We start from the raw sequence: 16,071 nt of genomic DNA on the forward strand, positions 1-16,071 counted from the left end.
AAAAACTAATGTACCAGAATGAGCATAGACAACCTTTGTGCCTCGTTTGGTATGTGGCAAAATCTTTGTATGTCTGAGAGCTGTGTACATTGGAGAAGTGAGTGGGGGGAAGTCCAGGAGCATCTTGTGAGAAAGAGATGAAAGGAGCTTTGTAGAGGCCACAAACTCCACTGTGGGCTGAGCATACACTCAGATCCCAAAGCAACCAGGATAATACTGGCCTTGGGCACCTCTTCTGACTCGCTTTTCCCTGTAGCCAGGGATTCGCATTGCCCAGCTGTCCAGCTTTTGGTCCTGTTGTGTCACTTCAATGCAGGATCTGCACTCAAAGTGCTTTGAGAGTTGCTTGCAGTTAAGAGCCATACTTTGACCACCCTAAACTAGGTCATGCTTTTTCTAGATAAAAGTGTGGGATTTGGACCAAAATAGGGGGAAAATTACTGCTTCACAGACAGAAGAGCTTATTAGTGTATGAAAAGAGAAAGAAGCTTCAGTATGATAATATTCCATTTAAAGGAGAAAAAAGTTAATCCTTGTTAAGCAGAAAATTAAAACCAAATACATAATGAAACCCAATAGCAACATAGTGCCTGCTATGATACAAACATGCAGCTTTTATTCTGATGTATGTGTCATTTTACCGAGACACTGAAATCATGTACTGTAATAAAATTACACATTCAGTGTTAAGCAGACTGAAGGTTAATGAGAGGAAGTAGAAAGGCATGTATTCTTGCTTAAGTAGGGATTAGAATTTTTTAGCTACAAAAATTGTTAATTTTGTTATTCTAGCTTTTTCCCCACTGCTAAGAGTTCTGTCATCCCATTAAAACACACTGGTAGCAGAAACTGAATTTGTATAACTTGGAGACAATTATGCAGTTTCCTCATGAGAAGTGCATTAGACAGTGTAGCAGTGTAGTATAAAGCAGGCTTCCAAACGTATTTCCTGATGAAGGTACCTGTTTAATATGAGATATCCTGGCCTTTGGCTTATTGTTCATTATGTTATGCTCATTAAACTAGCTAGACAAGATAAGCATTTGCTGCCTGAGTACTCAATGAATATAATCTTCATAAAGTCCAGCATGTACGTGGGGATGTTTTGGAGTTTTACCTGCTCCAAACTCTTCATTTGGAAGCATCATGTACATAAACAGAATTTGTGAGGTTAATATTGATAGATACCTGTTCTGAACTCTAAAATGAACTTTAATTTCAGCAAACTGTAAAAATTAGTGATCTGGCAATTTTAAATGTATCTCATGAACACAATCAGATTTGATGCAAACAATTTTGTTTGTACTTTATTGGCCTTTGGGAACCTTAAACATCTAACCCAGTAAATGTCTGTGTATCTGAGCACCTTTATCCTGTGGACAACTACTTGGAAACCATTAGGACTATTCACATACGTGTTTGTGTGAATGGCAACTAAATAATCCAATTTTTCAGTTTACCACTCTGGCTTTTATAGCATCTTGATTGCTTTTAACATGCTGATAGTAAAGGTGGAAACACTTTTGACTTGACAAACTTCGAGACTTCCAGAACAGAAGCTACCGCTGATTGTTAGGTGGGAGCTTGCATTAACCCTTCTGTCCTGGTTGCCTGGTGATTTGTGTTAGTAAGGAACCTTCCAAAAGGAAGCAGCGAGTTTTGGAGAAGCTCTGATGCAGAGTTCCTCTGAATTTCAGCAGGGAGAAAGTAAGTAGCTTTTTTTCTTTTCTCTCTCTCCATAAGGAATTCTTTTCAGGCTTAGCTGAATTTTGAAAATTGTCTTTGCCTATTGCTGCGTGTGTTAAGGTCATATTTTGGTATTGTCAAAATAGTGATTTGAATATTGACATATCTCCAACAAGAGCCACATGCCCCAAGTGGAGCAGGAGAGGCATGGGGGGGCCCTAGCTGTCACTGGGCCTGGCAGTCTGTCGGCAGGTGGGCGGCCTGGGCCTCTGCAGCAGCCTGGCTGGGAGCTGCACGCACAGCTCTGCTCTCCTGCCTCCCTCAGGGGTACCCTACTGAGCAGCAGTCCTCGCCCCTTCTGCCAGGCGGGCTCGTGACACAACCCACCCAGTCTTTCCCTTCACCCCTAATTTTCCAAAGATTCAGCCAATACTGCAGAACGCCAGCCCTGCCGCTTGCTTTTGGTAGCAAGCGTGATCGGCGCCACAGCTTTGCTCGCTGCGTGGCTGACGTGGAGCTTCTGGTTTTGAGCTGGGGCAGTTCCTCAGGATGGGAAGAACGAAAGAGATTTGTTCAGGTTGCAGGTATTTAGAACTTAATTGCTGATTGGCTTTCCTCCACTGTAAAATTTTGTGTTAAAATGACGTTATTTTGTCTGTAGAATTAAGCTCTCAAACATTGATCTGGGGCTGAACTAGGGCTGTTTTATAAGGACTTTGTCTCATCTGTTGGCAGCCTGAAAGGTACGTAACAACTGTATCGGGAGGTAGACTTTGGGGAGGGGAAAGAAAGGCTAAGTCTGCCTAAAGCCTTTCTGTGTCACACAGCAAAATCTGTATTTGTCCCTGGCCAACTGACGTGTTTCCTGTGAGTTGGGCAACTCACTCATATTACAGTGGCTACCTGGTCTTGTTGTGCTCCTCGTTTTCCAGGTGTCAGATCACTTAGATTTGCACATGGCAGGGATAGGGCTGCAGTCATCCAGCATGCCAGAAGCAAGCAATCCCAAATCAGTTCTGCCAAGGTGCTACCGCCCACTAGTAGAAGTAAAGGTTTTATGATTTCTCTCTTATACTTTGCTATTAATACTGCATTTATTTTAGTACCCATCTAGTAATGCAGTTCTCAAAAATAAGAAATGTTACAAAGATTGTGGGTCATGCTTATACTAATGACATGTATGTGTATTGAAAAGCAAGTCTTTTGCAGGTAGACTTCAAAATCATTTGAAATTAAATTGGTAAATGGCTGAAAACTTCATGTTTTTTGTTAATGAAGGTGCCTATGCAATAAATTACTTATTTGGGGTGAAAAATGGTAAAAGAAAATAAGCTTCCTGTGCAAGTTGATTTTTATCATAAAGTTCTTGACTTTGGCAGAAAATAGATTTAAAAGAGCTCAGAGGAATGTGTTGTGATAATCTCTCGATACTTCAGATCCGATTGTTCTAGGAACTGAAAGGACCTGAAAGTAGTGGATTATGGACCATTCCATGGGCATCTATAGATTAAATATTTTCTGGAGATATGGGCTTTGGGTTGGATCCTGAAATTGGTTGAGCATCTTTAAACAGTGACAGGGTTCATAACAGCTAAGGTGTGCTCAGTGTGGTATCGGACCTCTGCCCCTTAATGGAAAAGAACAACATCATTTTATTAAAAAATAAGCATACAAATGTAGGATTGTGCTGAAGGCCCTTTTTCTCTTTCCCACAATTGTAACAGCTCCATGTATGCGCTGACTTCTCTAGACAATGCTCTAGTGGTGTATAAAGGCAACAGTTCATTTCTCATCTTCCAGTAGCACAGGGTACTATTTTCCTTCCGTGAAGGGTGGAGAGAAAGCCTAACTCTTCGACTATCTAAAACTCCAGTTGAATATAGGTGGGATTGGTAGAGTCCAACCTCAGATTTTCTGCTCCATTTATTTCCCTGCTAAAGGATAAGTTTTTAAGAACTGTGTGAATTTATTTTCTTTTTGAAGTAGGTGTGTGGGGTCTGGGCAAAAACTCTCTCAGAAACTTTCTCAGAAACTCTCTCTCCCTCCCTCCCTCCAGTGAAGTGCCAGTCGTTTTACAACCTTTTCCATATGAAATGGAAACTGCACTGTCACTTTTTTTTTGAAGACGATGATTGCTTTTTTGTTTAGTTGAGTAAGACAGGGTGTTAGCAAGATTGCTTTTGAGATTCCAGAACTGCCACTGTAGTATCACCAAAAAAATGTTATTTAAGGACAAATATAAAAAAACTAGCATTAATATTTCAAAATGATTGCAGCAAAATTATATTTTTAATAGGCTCAAAATATTTAATAGGAGGGTAATTTTTTCCCTTTGGGCCAATTAACCTCCCAACTGTGAATAAATAATAAAACTCCTATTAGCCTGATGAGTGTAGATTTAGGCCAACAGAAAGAAAACAATGAAATTTCCTTCACTTTTTTTTTTCCTCTGCTCTTTTTAAATAGTAATAACACTGCATCAAGAAACTAAGAGCTTGTAAAACAGTGCGGTGGCCAGCCAAACCCATGGTGACCGTTTCACTGGCAAGATCGCCTTTGAAACTGTGGATCTCCTCTTCGTTTGCAAGCGCAAGCGCCTTTCGCCGAGGCGGGTGCGGGGAGGCCCATGCCCGCCGCCGCCGCCGCCGCCACCGCCTGGCGCGGGCTGCCGCGCTGCGCCTGCGGCGGCAGACGGCAGACGGCAGAGCAGCGCCGGCCGGGCCTGGCAGGCGCCTGCCTCCCGCTGCCGGCGGGCTGGGGAAGTGCAGCCGGGAGCCGCCGGCTCCTTGCCGAGGGGCTCCTTCGGCGCGGGGGTTAGTCGTGGCCCGGCACCTGCGCCCTGTTCCCCGTCGGTGGCGTGAGCGGTCTCGGCTTCAGCTCGCGGCCGCTGCCCTGGAGCGCGGCGGTTGCACGCGTGGAGCGAGAGGAAGGAGCGATCCACTTTTGAAAGCGGGAGCTCCACTTACTTGGTGAGCTTTTTAAAGAAAAATACAAACACACACGCTGTATTATGATGTTTAAAAAAAGAAGAGGCATATGTTTTTCTCCTCATTTGATTTTTTTACAGTCACTTTTAGTAGAATGGATTTGATGGTGCCAAATGCTTGCATCTCAGGGGAAGGCTTGATGCGGCGTGTGCTGCCCTGAGGAGCATTGCCAGGTGGCGCAGTTTTGTTACAGGTCCTTGTTTCTAGCAAACTTAGGGTTTGGTTTGGTTTGGTTTTGCTTGGTTTGCTAGCTGAATGTTTTGAAAAGTTTCTGGAGAGGAAAGTCTGTGACCAGTGGCAGTAATTTTTTTTTTTTCCTTTCGTCTTGGAGTGTTGTCAGTTGAACCTCTCTATTTCAGGATTGGAGTTACTTGTAAATAAAGGAGTGACTTTCAGAGATGTGTGTTGCTGTCTTCTCCACCGGAAAACTGCCTGACAGGCTTCTGGTTCAGACAGCACGTGACTGTGCTGGCATCAAAACAGGACATCTGTGTCAGAAGGGCCAAGAATATTACAGGTATTTGAAAGGCAAAGCTGTTAATAACCAATACTGTGTGTGTGTGTTTAGTATGCTCATACACAGAATCATGGAATGAATACTGTGTAATTATGTTCTATTTTCCATAACACAAAATTTGTTTTTCTCTTCTGCTCAGCTACTGATATGCCCTCTTCTACTCAATGCTCCCTCCCCCTTTAAAGCTGGTCCAGTGGCAGAAATGTTTGCGTTACATTAACTCTTTGTAGACCCACTGACCACTGGTAATAGCTATCTGACATTATAGCAAAGTGCTGTTTAAAAAAAAGTAGGTAAGCCCACCACTTTCATTTTCCTTTTTATTTAATCTTCCTTTATGGTAAATCATAAGTCCAGGTAACTGTTTTAAATAAAATACAGCGATATGTCAGCAAAGTTATCCTGGACCAGTGGGAGCTTTGGCTGAGTACAAACATTGGCCTGGTAAAAAGCCTAAGATAGGGGAACTTGCAGAAGGAAGGGTGGCTATGTCGTGCTGGCGGTGCTTAGCAATTGGGAGGGGATGATTCAGGTAGATCAGCTGCGTGTGGGTATTGAGCCTACAGGATTGTTGGCCGTTTGGTTTTACGCACTGGATGAAGCATGAGGTGGACTGGCTTGCTGTCGGCGGCCCTGCTCCCTGCTCAGGAGCTGTTTTCTGTGGGATGGTCTTCTCATGTTCTCAAATGCAGTGACTGCATACACAGCCCTACTGACCTCATCGTGGCTGCAGTTTTAGGGTGAAGGCATTTTACTGTTGGTTATTTTGACATGGGTAAACGCAACCCCTACTGAGATTTGTAAGGAACCTCAGGGTACTCATCACGTAGCCCTGGGATGCATGCTATATTGGTCAGTCCTACTGAAAGGACATGCGGGTCCTGATTCTTGACCTCAATAGGGCACGTCTGCTTGGAACAAGCACTTTTGAAAATAGGGACAGCACATGAAGTACCTTGTGGCTGCTCTTGAGGATTCCTGTTCTGTGGACACCTGATGCTTCTGATAAGATACCCAATTCATATTACTATGTAGTCATTTTTCATGTGCATATGGTAAATTATAGTTTTGTAAAACAGAGTCTGTGTTCATATCTGTCAACAAACTGACCTGCATGGTATTGCTTCACTTTATTGAGTACATGTGTCTGTATATATAGGGAAATATGAATGCCACTACTGAAAGTAAAAGCAATTAACTCCTCAGCTTCATTTTAGATGAATCAAAACACATTTGCTTATCCCTTTTCACAGATGGATATTAAATTGCTAATTAATAAGGAATACGTCTACAGAGTGATCTTTCAGAGAGGCTGATGTTATGTGAAAACAGGTTTGAAACTGCTGTCTGGGTCTGTGGAAGGACATTTATTTTCCATTTTTAATACTTGAAAAAATTGTTATTTCAATTTTTGGTTTCTTCCCTGTGGAGACATATGCCTCCAAATAACAGTTCTCATATATTTTGTTCAGTGAATCTGTCAGGTTGTGTTGTATATTGTTTTTTCGTTTTTTTTTTTTTTCCTTTCTTTCCTAAGCAATAGCAGAAACCAGAGGGCTTTCATTTGCTGTTTTCATATCTGGGCACTATGTCAGCAATCCCTTTGCTGTGCAGGTAGAGTAGGGATGAACTGTTCTAAAAATGGTGTGTGTTTTCCAAGAATAAATTCTTTCTCGTTAGACATGAAAACACAGGGATGAGGATAACATTAAGTAAATTTGAAAATGTAATTAGGTAGTTCTGTTTTTAGTGGTCTTACTGAAAGGAACAAAAATCTCCCCTGGTAATGTGAACATCCCTGTGGGTTATGAGGAAACCTTGATGGTTGGTATCATGACACGTAGCTCTGTGTAGCTCCTTCGCAGCCACACAGAGGAAGCAGTGCGCTTTCGTGACACCCACCAGAACAGGAGCTGTTCAGAGACTCATATGAATGAAGATAGCCAGAAACTGATAGAAAAATAGCCTGCTATTATCACAATACACGAAAAAAGGTACAGATGCACTGCAGCATTGTATTTGGTGATGTTCCTGAGGTGTGCTTTTCCCTTGTAATGCAGTCTCTCAGCTTTTATGAGCAAATGGATGTGGCTGTGCTGTGTGTGTACTTACCAAGAACATATCTAACCATAAGAGGAGCATGTACAGTGCACATATTGAATGGTTCTTGGTGACCATACTGCTTGTTCTACAGCACCAGAGAGGTTGCTTGGAAAAAAAATCCCCTTAGTAGTGATGCTACTTCAGGACTGGATGTGAAACCAGTGTCTGAGCACAAAGGCCTCTCAGACTTTGAACCCAAAGCATCTTTTTTTTTGTATTTGTAGTAATTGCAAATATGCTGTTTTGGTTTAGACACATGCTGAGAAAGGAAGAAGAAACCTTTTTCCTGGGAAGGTGATCTCTTGGATGCTTGGTTTTTGTCACTAACCCTGGCAATGGGACAAAGATTTAGATGCCACAGGCTTCTTGCCAGCCACTGAGGTTTGGGAGCAACTGAGAGTTGCTGAGTGCTGACTGTTGGCATGCTCTCCATATGGCTGATTAGTTTTGAATTGCTTTTCATACTTGTCTATGTTAGCCACCAGCAGCACCACTCAAGCTAGTAATTCCTGATTTAAAGACCTGGATTTTTCTTCTTTTCTTGCTAGTGGGCTTTTAATAGAAAGGGGAAGTCTTTCCAGATCTATTCCCTTGCCCCCCTGTACTGTGCCTTATTGGTTGTTGTTTGAAGTTACTCATGATATTTGAAGAGCTGGTGTGTTATTGGTATAATTGTTAAGCAACTTCTTTGGGATTTCTGAATGTTATTTTCCTTGGATGCTTTCTCTGTTAGAATGAACAAGATGTGTTGCAAATATCTTTCTCTGCTACACCAAGTTTCAGCAAAGAGCTAGGGCCAGGAGAAAACGTGGATGGACCTTCTTTGCAGGTTACAAGGAGGGTTTGGGTGTATCAGAGCAGGATTTGGGCTGGTTATCTCTTAAGTGTGAAAATACCCTGATTTTTCCTGTTAAGAGTAAATAGAGAGTGGGTTTTTTTTGTTTTTTGTTTTTTTTTAAAGAAAAAGTCACTGTGATACCAAAGAATGGATAGACAACATTGTTTTAGGCTTTTTGTTTATATAAACAATCCTTTAGACAGTTGAGCCCGAAGGGATGCCGTTTTCAGTGAAGCGAGTCGGTATCTCTCATCAGTAAGCATAGGACTGCACCAGCTCACGGTGGCATTTTCAAAACCACGCCGATGAGCTAAAGTGTTGGCGTGTCTGGCCTACGCTAAGTTACATAATTGATATTCAGTGCAGACAGGACATGCTGGAGGGATGCAGTTGGTGCTGACAGACTTCACAACATAGCAAACTCCAAACCTAGAACTGTAGCTCTTAAAGGTTGCCTCTTCTTAGGATAAGGACATTAGAGGCCTGCAGATTTTTAAACGGTTGCTACTACTGAAACATAAAGCCCTGGTGTCAAAAACAGCAAAAGAGCAGACTAGATGACGCGTATGTAAATAACTAACTTCTATCCAAATCTTTGTCTCCAGGCTAAGATAGACTGGAATGTTTTTTCAGGTTCACAGCACTAGTACTAATGCTGTAATAAATCTGTCTGAGCTGATGACCATGGCTATATGAAGAGCGCCCTATTCATATGGGGGTTAGTCATCTCCCCATTGCAAGACACTTCAAAGCAAAAAAAAAAAAAAAAAAAAAAAAAGCGCCATATCACAAAACTACTGGTGATTCTTCCCATGATGTGTCTTTTTGCCTTAATGACTTTCAAATATTTGCAGCTGTGCTTCAGTCTCATAGATCTAGTGAATGAGCCCACCTCAACATATATGAGAATTTAGTTGCTAGAATAGTCTCAGGGGATTTTGTTTCCCAGTCACTGCCAGAATCATGCCAAAACAATCAGGATAATTTTTAAAGTGAGCTTTTTGTGAAGAAATTTAATTCACAAGGTTCTTAAAACCTGTTGTGTCATGTAGAGCTTTACCTTGATCTCCAAGACATTGAACAACTTCTGAAAGTACTGTAAATGGGAAAAAAAAATAGCTCTATTTGACAGGAAAGAAAATGGAAACTGTACAGTGTTTCTGGTTTGTCTGGGATTTTGGGGGGAATGGGAGGGAGCTTGTGTTATATATGATTGCTTTTTCTCCCTTTGTTGCGCATAAAGTTTCAAAACTGTTACCTTGAAAGGTTGTGTTTTGATACGCAGCACAGCAAACTTAGGGGCCCAACTTATGATTTTATTCTTAAATTACTGAGGCACAGAAGTATAATCCAGAAGATCATGATTGATCTTTGTGGAGTTTTATTCCAGGTTCACACCTGTGAAATTGGCTGAATACCTGTGGTGCACAAGAGCATGACTGATGTCTCTTTCCTCTCTGCAGTCCTGAGAGACCTTTCCCTAGGAAGCAGCTCTATTGTTGAAGGATAGAAATCTTGGACAAGGGTTTGGTTTTGCATAAGAATCATCTGTATTTCAAAGTCTGTTTCTGTCTAAGAAAAATCCAATTAGACAGGAGAGGGGGAAAAAGAAAAGCAAAATAGCACATCCAATCATCTGACACATTGTGCCACTTATCATCTAATGTGTGGAATATGACAGAAGATGTGAAGCATCTTTTAAGCACCTTTCATTTCTGCATCGTCTTTGAAGACAGTCTAGTTATTTTACTATCTAATTGCTACTGGTCTCAGACAGACCTGCTGTAGGCTTCAAAATGTCAGAGTGGAAACAGCTTGTATTGCTGTAATATTTAAGTGGTTTATGTATCATGAGATGTCCCTAACCACTTAGCTGAGCTATCACATTGTTGTTGAGAATGAATAAGGATTAGTTGTGCTTGCCAGATCAGTGAATTTTAATGCATTTGGCTGTTTTTATATTTTAAAGAAAGATTTGCCTTTTTTGCTTATAAAAAAGGTAAGTAATGTCCTAGAGGATTTAGATGCTGTTGTGGGTCATATGCAGTTTATTTTTTGAGGCTGAGAGCTCTGAAATATTCTAGATCTGAACCTGAGTAGGTGTCTGAAGACATATCCTATTGTAAGCTCAGCCTGATGGAAGAAATTCTGATCTCCTGAGAAAATATGGAATATATGTGAAAATGTCAATATCTTTTATCCACAGTCCGGTAACTCTTGCTGCAACTGGTGTGAAAAATGTGCAAGGAGACAAGTAACTTTATTCTAGGTCTTCTTGGCTGGAAGGGAAGTAGAAAATTTATTCTTTTAACTGAAGGGTTTCGACAGCCAGTGGGGTCTAAAATCCAAAGTGCCATATGGGAAAGAATGAAACAGTTGAGCTGAGTGTTCTTACTCACATCAACATGAATTGGAAATGCTTTTTCCCTTCTTTGAAATCAAACCACTAACTGCACCTGGGTGGTGCAGAAGTAAATTCTTCTGGTCAAATATTTGGCAAACCTTGTCCTCCGCTGTCACTATCTCCAAAGCAAAAATGTGTCACTTGATAAGCACAGGTGAGTGGGATGATTCATGGTCACAGTTTGTTCTCATTGTTAATGGAAAGATCCTGAGGAATTTTCACTAAAAAATACAGAGGAGCTGGAGATTGGTAACATCTTCCAACTGTTCAAAGGTCAACTGAAGGAGAGAAAATAGGACTTAAGAAAAAGGACTCATTTCTTTCAGTTACAATTTTTGTAATTGAATTCAAATGAGTTTTTTGTGAGTTGTGAGGTTTTTTTCTGGTAAAATTAAGACTTACTGCAAAAATATTTAAAACAGTGCCAGAGTTTTTTGGCAATCTCTGTCCCCCAAAGACCTTTAACTGTCTGAAATGTTCTAGGCAGTTCATTAAATGAATTGTGAAAACTGTAAGCTTATTTATTATAATTATAGCACTTGCTGATAGCTTGCATTTTTAGTGCAAATTATTATAAAATGTGAAGCCAAACATTTGCTGCAACTTTGAGGCAACTCTGTCTTAATTTTTGAAAAACTATTACCTGTTTCATACTTAGAGGGCAGATGAGTGAAATTATACCTCCTACTGATCGGGCCTACAGTGGCACTATGTATGTGTGTGCCTGGGCAGAGTGAATCCTTTTGCATCAAACAGCCATATGGGTTTGGCAATGACTTTGTTAGTGGAAATAACACAGCATCTACTGAGAATAGTTCGCAGAAATGCACCTTAAATCTGCTGAAACTATTCTCCTGTTTCCAGGTCTCTTTCGTGTCATGGGCCATGAGTTTCTTCCTCCTACTTTTCTCTCATTTCCTTGCACGAACCCTCACTTCTGGGCCTGTCACTGCTATGCCGGTTGTCATCCTGTGCTGGCAGCTCATCCTATGTGTTTTGCACAGGGAGACTTTCACAAGAAACAGGAAACTGGAAAAGCTATTCAACTTGCCTTGTCTCGCCCCTTTGCTTTTAGGGAGGGAGGATATCATAAGGTATAATTTCTTGAACTTCTTATTCCTTGAACATTTGTTGGACCTTTAGCTTCTAATTCAGTCTGATGTATTGAAATGCAGAGGGAGGGGACAGGAAGGTATTTCCTGTTTGCAAAAATGCAAAATAGGCTTTGTTTTCTTCATTCACTTTTAAATGTCTTTTGAGTATTTTTGATTCTACTTATTCCTCCTTCATAAAACCCTTTCTTCACATGATTGGGAAAATGATCAAATCAATTGTTTCAAGAATTAAGTATGCCAAAACTAAATTTCCAGGAAGTGGCTTTCTCGCACTCCTTGCAAGTAAGTTGACTACAGGTTAATTATGTGCTAATAGTGACAAAACGTGGGAGGGTAGAGCGAGCATTTTCTGGCAGAGAACCTTACCCCGCATAAAGTTAGATACCTCCTGTGAAAATCGTGGAGGAATCACCAAACAGGCAGATTACTCTGAGAGAACCTCTATGTTATGTAGATGCCACACTGAGCAGCTGAGAGGAAGAGAAGATCTAGCTACATGCCTTCTTTGGCTTATTATGCTATTCTGACCTAGTCATGTAGCTGGAGAATGTCTAATCCTGTTTTGGACCTTCCTGTATATAATGAAAACTTTAAGAGACAGGAAGCCGCGTGAGAAGTTGCCTGGAAGCGGCATCAGGATCCAGGTGTTAACTGGAGAGGCATCCAGGATCCTGCAGTGTTACCTTCTGTAACTTATTTTTCCTCTCATCCTTTGTCTCTCTTCTGTATTTAAACTTTGTGTGGGAGGGGAACTGCCTGTCCAAATAGAGCCTCGATCCTAGTTTGAGCTTGGAATTTGCAAGCTTCTGCTCACATTGAGCTTCTGCTGTAGTGCAACTAGGAGATATTACTATCAGTACCCTTCTCAAAGCTGTCTTCATCACAGATCAGGCAGCAGGGTTCTTTAATCCCCTCTTGTCAAAGCAGTTGGACGTGCACCCTGCCCAAGAGACCACGAGAGAGTGGAGGGCAGCTGGGGAGCCTTCACTGGGGATCCTTTACTGCTTCTTTTCCAGGGAGAGGAGCTTCTCTGTGTGTGTGTGACAGTGGCACAGGTTAAGGCACGTGAAGTAAGATGGCAGGATGGTGACCGAACATGGGGCAGGACTACCCTGCCAGGCTGGGTGACCCCTCAGGCTGAGCCGGTGTTGCCGCAGGCACCTACTCCCCGGCAGGACTGGAAACGGGGAGCACACTTCTGTGGAGAGCAATGGCAGGAGGCCAAGACTGCTGCGTGTAGGAAAATCCCTGCAGCTTTGCAGGCAGAAGATGCTGCTCTAAAATCATAGCACTGTGCATAAGGGAGAAGAGACAGTGGTGCACTGGGTCAGTTCATTTTCCCTGGGGAAAACTTGAATTCCCACTTAGTTAATGAGGAGGAAAGTGTGGTATGTTTGAAATCCACAGACATACTGAACTGCACTGGAATATGCTGTCTGATCACGAGTGAGCTTTCTGGAGACACAGGAAAGGGGATCAGATCTTATTCTCTCTGGTATAAGAGAAGACAGCACACTCCTTGCAAATACTACAACAGACAAATCAATCAAAGCTCTTCCACTTGTGTTTAGAAGTAGAGGGACAGCAGTACCTGTGAGGCAGAGATCTGTGTGACACTGCCAAGCCTCTCCTGGGGATACAGCTTGAAGCTGCCAAGTGGATGGATGCTCCTGTTTTCCACTGAGGGAATCAGAAGGTTGTCCTTTCCAAACTGTACAGCTGACCATCTGCTTTTTGGGCTCCTGCTGATCTTTTGGTGAATGCACTGACAGGTGGAAGATGGAAGCAGGTAGCTTCCCTTGCTTTGTTTACTTTCGCATTTTGCAGGGGGAGGAGACGGAAAGGGGGACAGGAGCTGAGAGGAGAAATAGAACCTGAAGCTGAATTTATTTTTTGTTTTGTCTTTAAGAAAAAAAGACTCTGAAACTTATTTTTAAACTGCTTCCCAAGAAAGAGAATCCTATGCAGTGCATGTTTAAGACAGTTGGTTACTCTTAATAGTTACAGGCTTGTAGTCAATAGATGAGCAGTATTTTTATTCTTCAGTCTTCATGGCTGAAAGAGCATGGTTTGAAGCATGATGTTTTGAGGCAGGCGAAGACTTGAGAGGGAAATTTGAGATGCTTGTGTATGTGGGAAGAGCAGGTGCTGGGGCAGGAGGTAGTAAGTATGGCCAGTTGTCTGTATCAATTTTATCAGGATCAGTTATTTCACTCTACAAAGTGTGTGAGATTCTGATCATGATTATGCCAATACAAAATGTATCTCCCTTTATGAAGGCATAGTTCAGATCCAGAATGGAGTCCTCTTTTATTCGTACATAGACATCAATAATACAGAAGACTGCAGGGGAAGCCAGTGTTTTATGGAACCATTGTGTTTTATCGCTGGGTGGCCAGACAAGAATAAAATGCTCTCTGCCATTACCACTTTAGTCTAAAATGGAAAATGTGATGCAGCAGACAACTATAACAAAGAAGTAGGAATGGTTGAATGCATGGAGTGCTAGTACGATTTCAGGGCCCCACAGTTCAGTGATAGGGACAGTTTAATAGTTCAATGGCCAGTGAAATATTAGGGCAGATTAGAGATTCAGAAAAACTGGGAAAACAAGGGAACCTGAGTACAGCCACGCTTCTCAGGCTGTTTGCAGCTAGGTATAAAGGATAGCAATCTGCTGTGAAGCTTGTCCTCTCCCGAGGTGTCATTGGAACGGTTATGGTAGAGCTGGTCAGGAAGAGAACTAACTCTCTAGCCTTGCACACTCTGTGCAAACACACGTAAAGCCGTGTTGATGACATCATAAATAGTGTCCTTATAGAGGAGACCTTATAGAGGTATTTATGGGTTTTCCTTCTTAGAGCTGTTCTGCGATAGCACGACATGGCTGTGATCTTCAGCTGAGATTTAAAGTGAGATAGTGTCAGAAGTGGGGAAGGAATCTGGAAAAGCAGTTCCCTGATGCATGCGAGTGGGAAAGGCTGTTTCCTGGAAGCTTTTGATGTGGGAAGTTGCCAAATATCCCATACAATATTCAAACATAGTGTGCTGTCTGGCTAGAGTTGCAACCTAACTCTGTAGGCACATGCTTTAAGATAGCACTGGAGATGGATGAAGAGTTCGGTAAAGCTTGGGTAGTGAAATAAGCTGCTTCCCAGAAAAAGGTAGCATGGGTAGAGAAAAAGAAAGAACTTAAATCTGGCACTGCTCTGTGTGTGTGTGTGTGTGTGTTTTGTTAGCATTGCTTTCCTCCTGTAGTTGCTGTCTCTAATCTTGTACTGCAGGAGAGTACTGCTTTATACTTTTTAAGAGGTTCTTGTACTATTCTTGTACTGTTCTTGTACTGTTTTCTATGCAGCAATGCACAGAATAGTTGATGCACGGTAATGTTTGCCTGAGACTTGCACAACCAAATTCTTCACTGGTTGCTAACAGGAAAGTTTCATCCTTCAACAGTTGGTTCCTACTGGCTACGCAGTAGTACTTCTGTTTTAACAGCTTTTTTGGATCTTGGCATCTGTTGCTGGTTGCCTGGTGGACCAGTTGCGTTCCTATAAAGCAGGACTTCTTTTCCAAAGGATCTGCTGTTTGAAATACCCATTAGTTGCAGGTCATTTTAAATGCTACAGGAGCGTGTGCTTCTCACAGCTCAACAGGCTGTAGCTTCATGTAAAGTGGAAAAAAAAAATCACTTGCAGTAATTATGGCTGAAAAAGAGCAAGTTTCCTCCAGAGTCTCTGCAGAGCCCACAGCCGGGGTGCGCAGAGAGAAAGCTGCTGTTCTGTGCCCGTGTTCTGAATAATCGCCTGATTTACTCAGATGCTCTAGGAGAGGGCAGCATATAAATGTGTCAAACTGAAGGAAGAAATCAATACACAATCCATAAAACCTGTTTACCCTAAGGACCATATTTTACTCTCACACAGATTTCTTCTTCCACTGACTCCAGTGGTGCTATTCTTGGAATATTCTGGGAGAAGTTTCAAAGGCTCTGGCCCTGCAGGAGATTGCCAGTGTTTTTGTTTCTACTCTGAGAGCTTTTGTAGTAAAGGAAGACAAAACATCTTTCATGGAAGGATTGGACCTCTTCTGAGGTTGACTCAGAATCTTCACTTGCAAATACACTTATTCTTCCTTATATAACATTCTTGGGGTAAATTTTCAAATTATGTCAAATTTTAAATGTTCAAACAGGTAATTTTTTGTGCAACAAAAATTCTGAATAGACAGAATTTGGAGACTATTTTGTGTGATGTTGCATTGTTTTTCTGTTACACCTGGCAAGTCATTGTGACCAGTATTTTCACAGGTGCTTCATAATTTGAGGTGTTTTAGCTTCTGGTTTTCCTTACTTGATACACTGCAAACCTGACTTTACGTTACTAAACTCCTGATACAAAATAGAGCTTGTGAGTACTTAG

The 16,071-nt window shown here is 41.8% G+C and overlaps 1 protein-coding gene across 1 annotated transcript in view; it reads left to right on the forward strand.

Annotated features, from left to right (window-relative positions):
* Window positions 1–16,071, forward strand: part of KCNH1 (potassium voltage-gated channel subfamily H member 1) — a 189,541-nt gene that overhangs the window by 53,974 nt on the left and 119,496 nt on the right. The window lies entirely within an intron of this gene.

The sequence above is a fragment of the Apteryx mantelli genome, chromosome 3, assembly GCF_036417845.1.
Source record: "Apteryx mantelli isolate bAptMan1 chromosome 3, bAptMan1.hap1, whole genome shotgun sequence".
NCBI lineage: Eukaryota > Metazoa > Chordata > Aves > Apterygiformes > Apterygidae > Apteryx > Apteryx mantelli.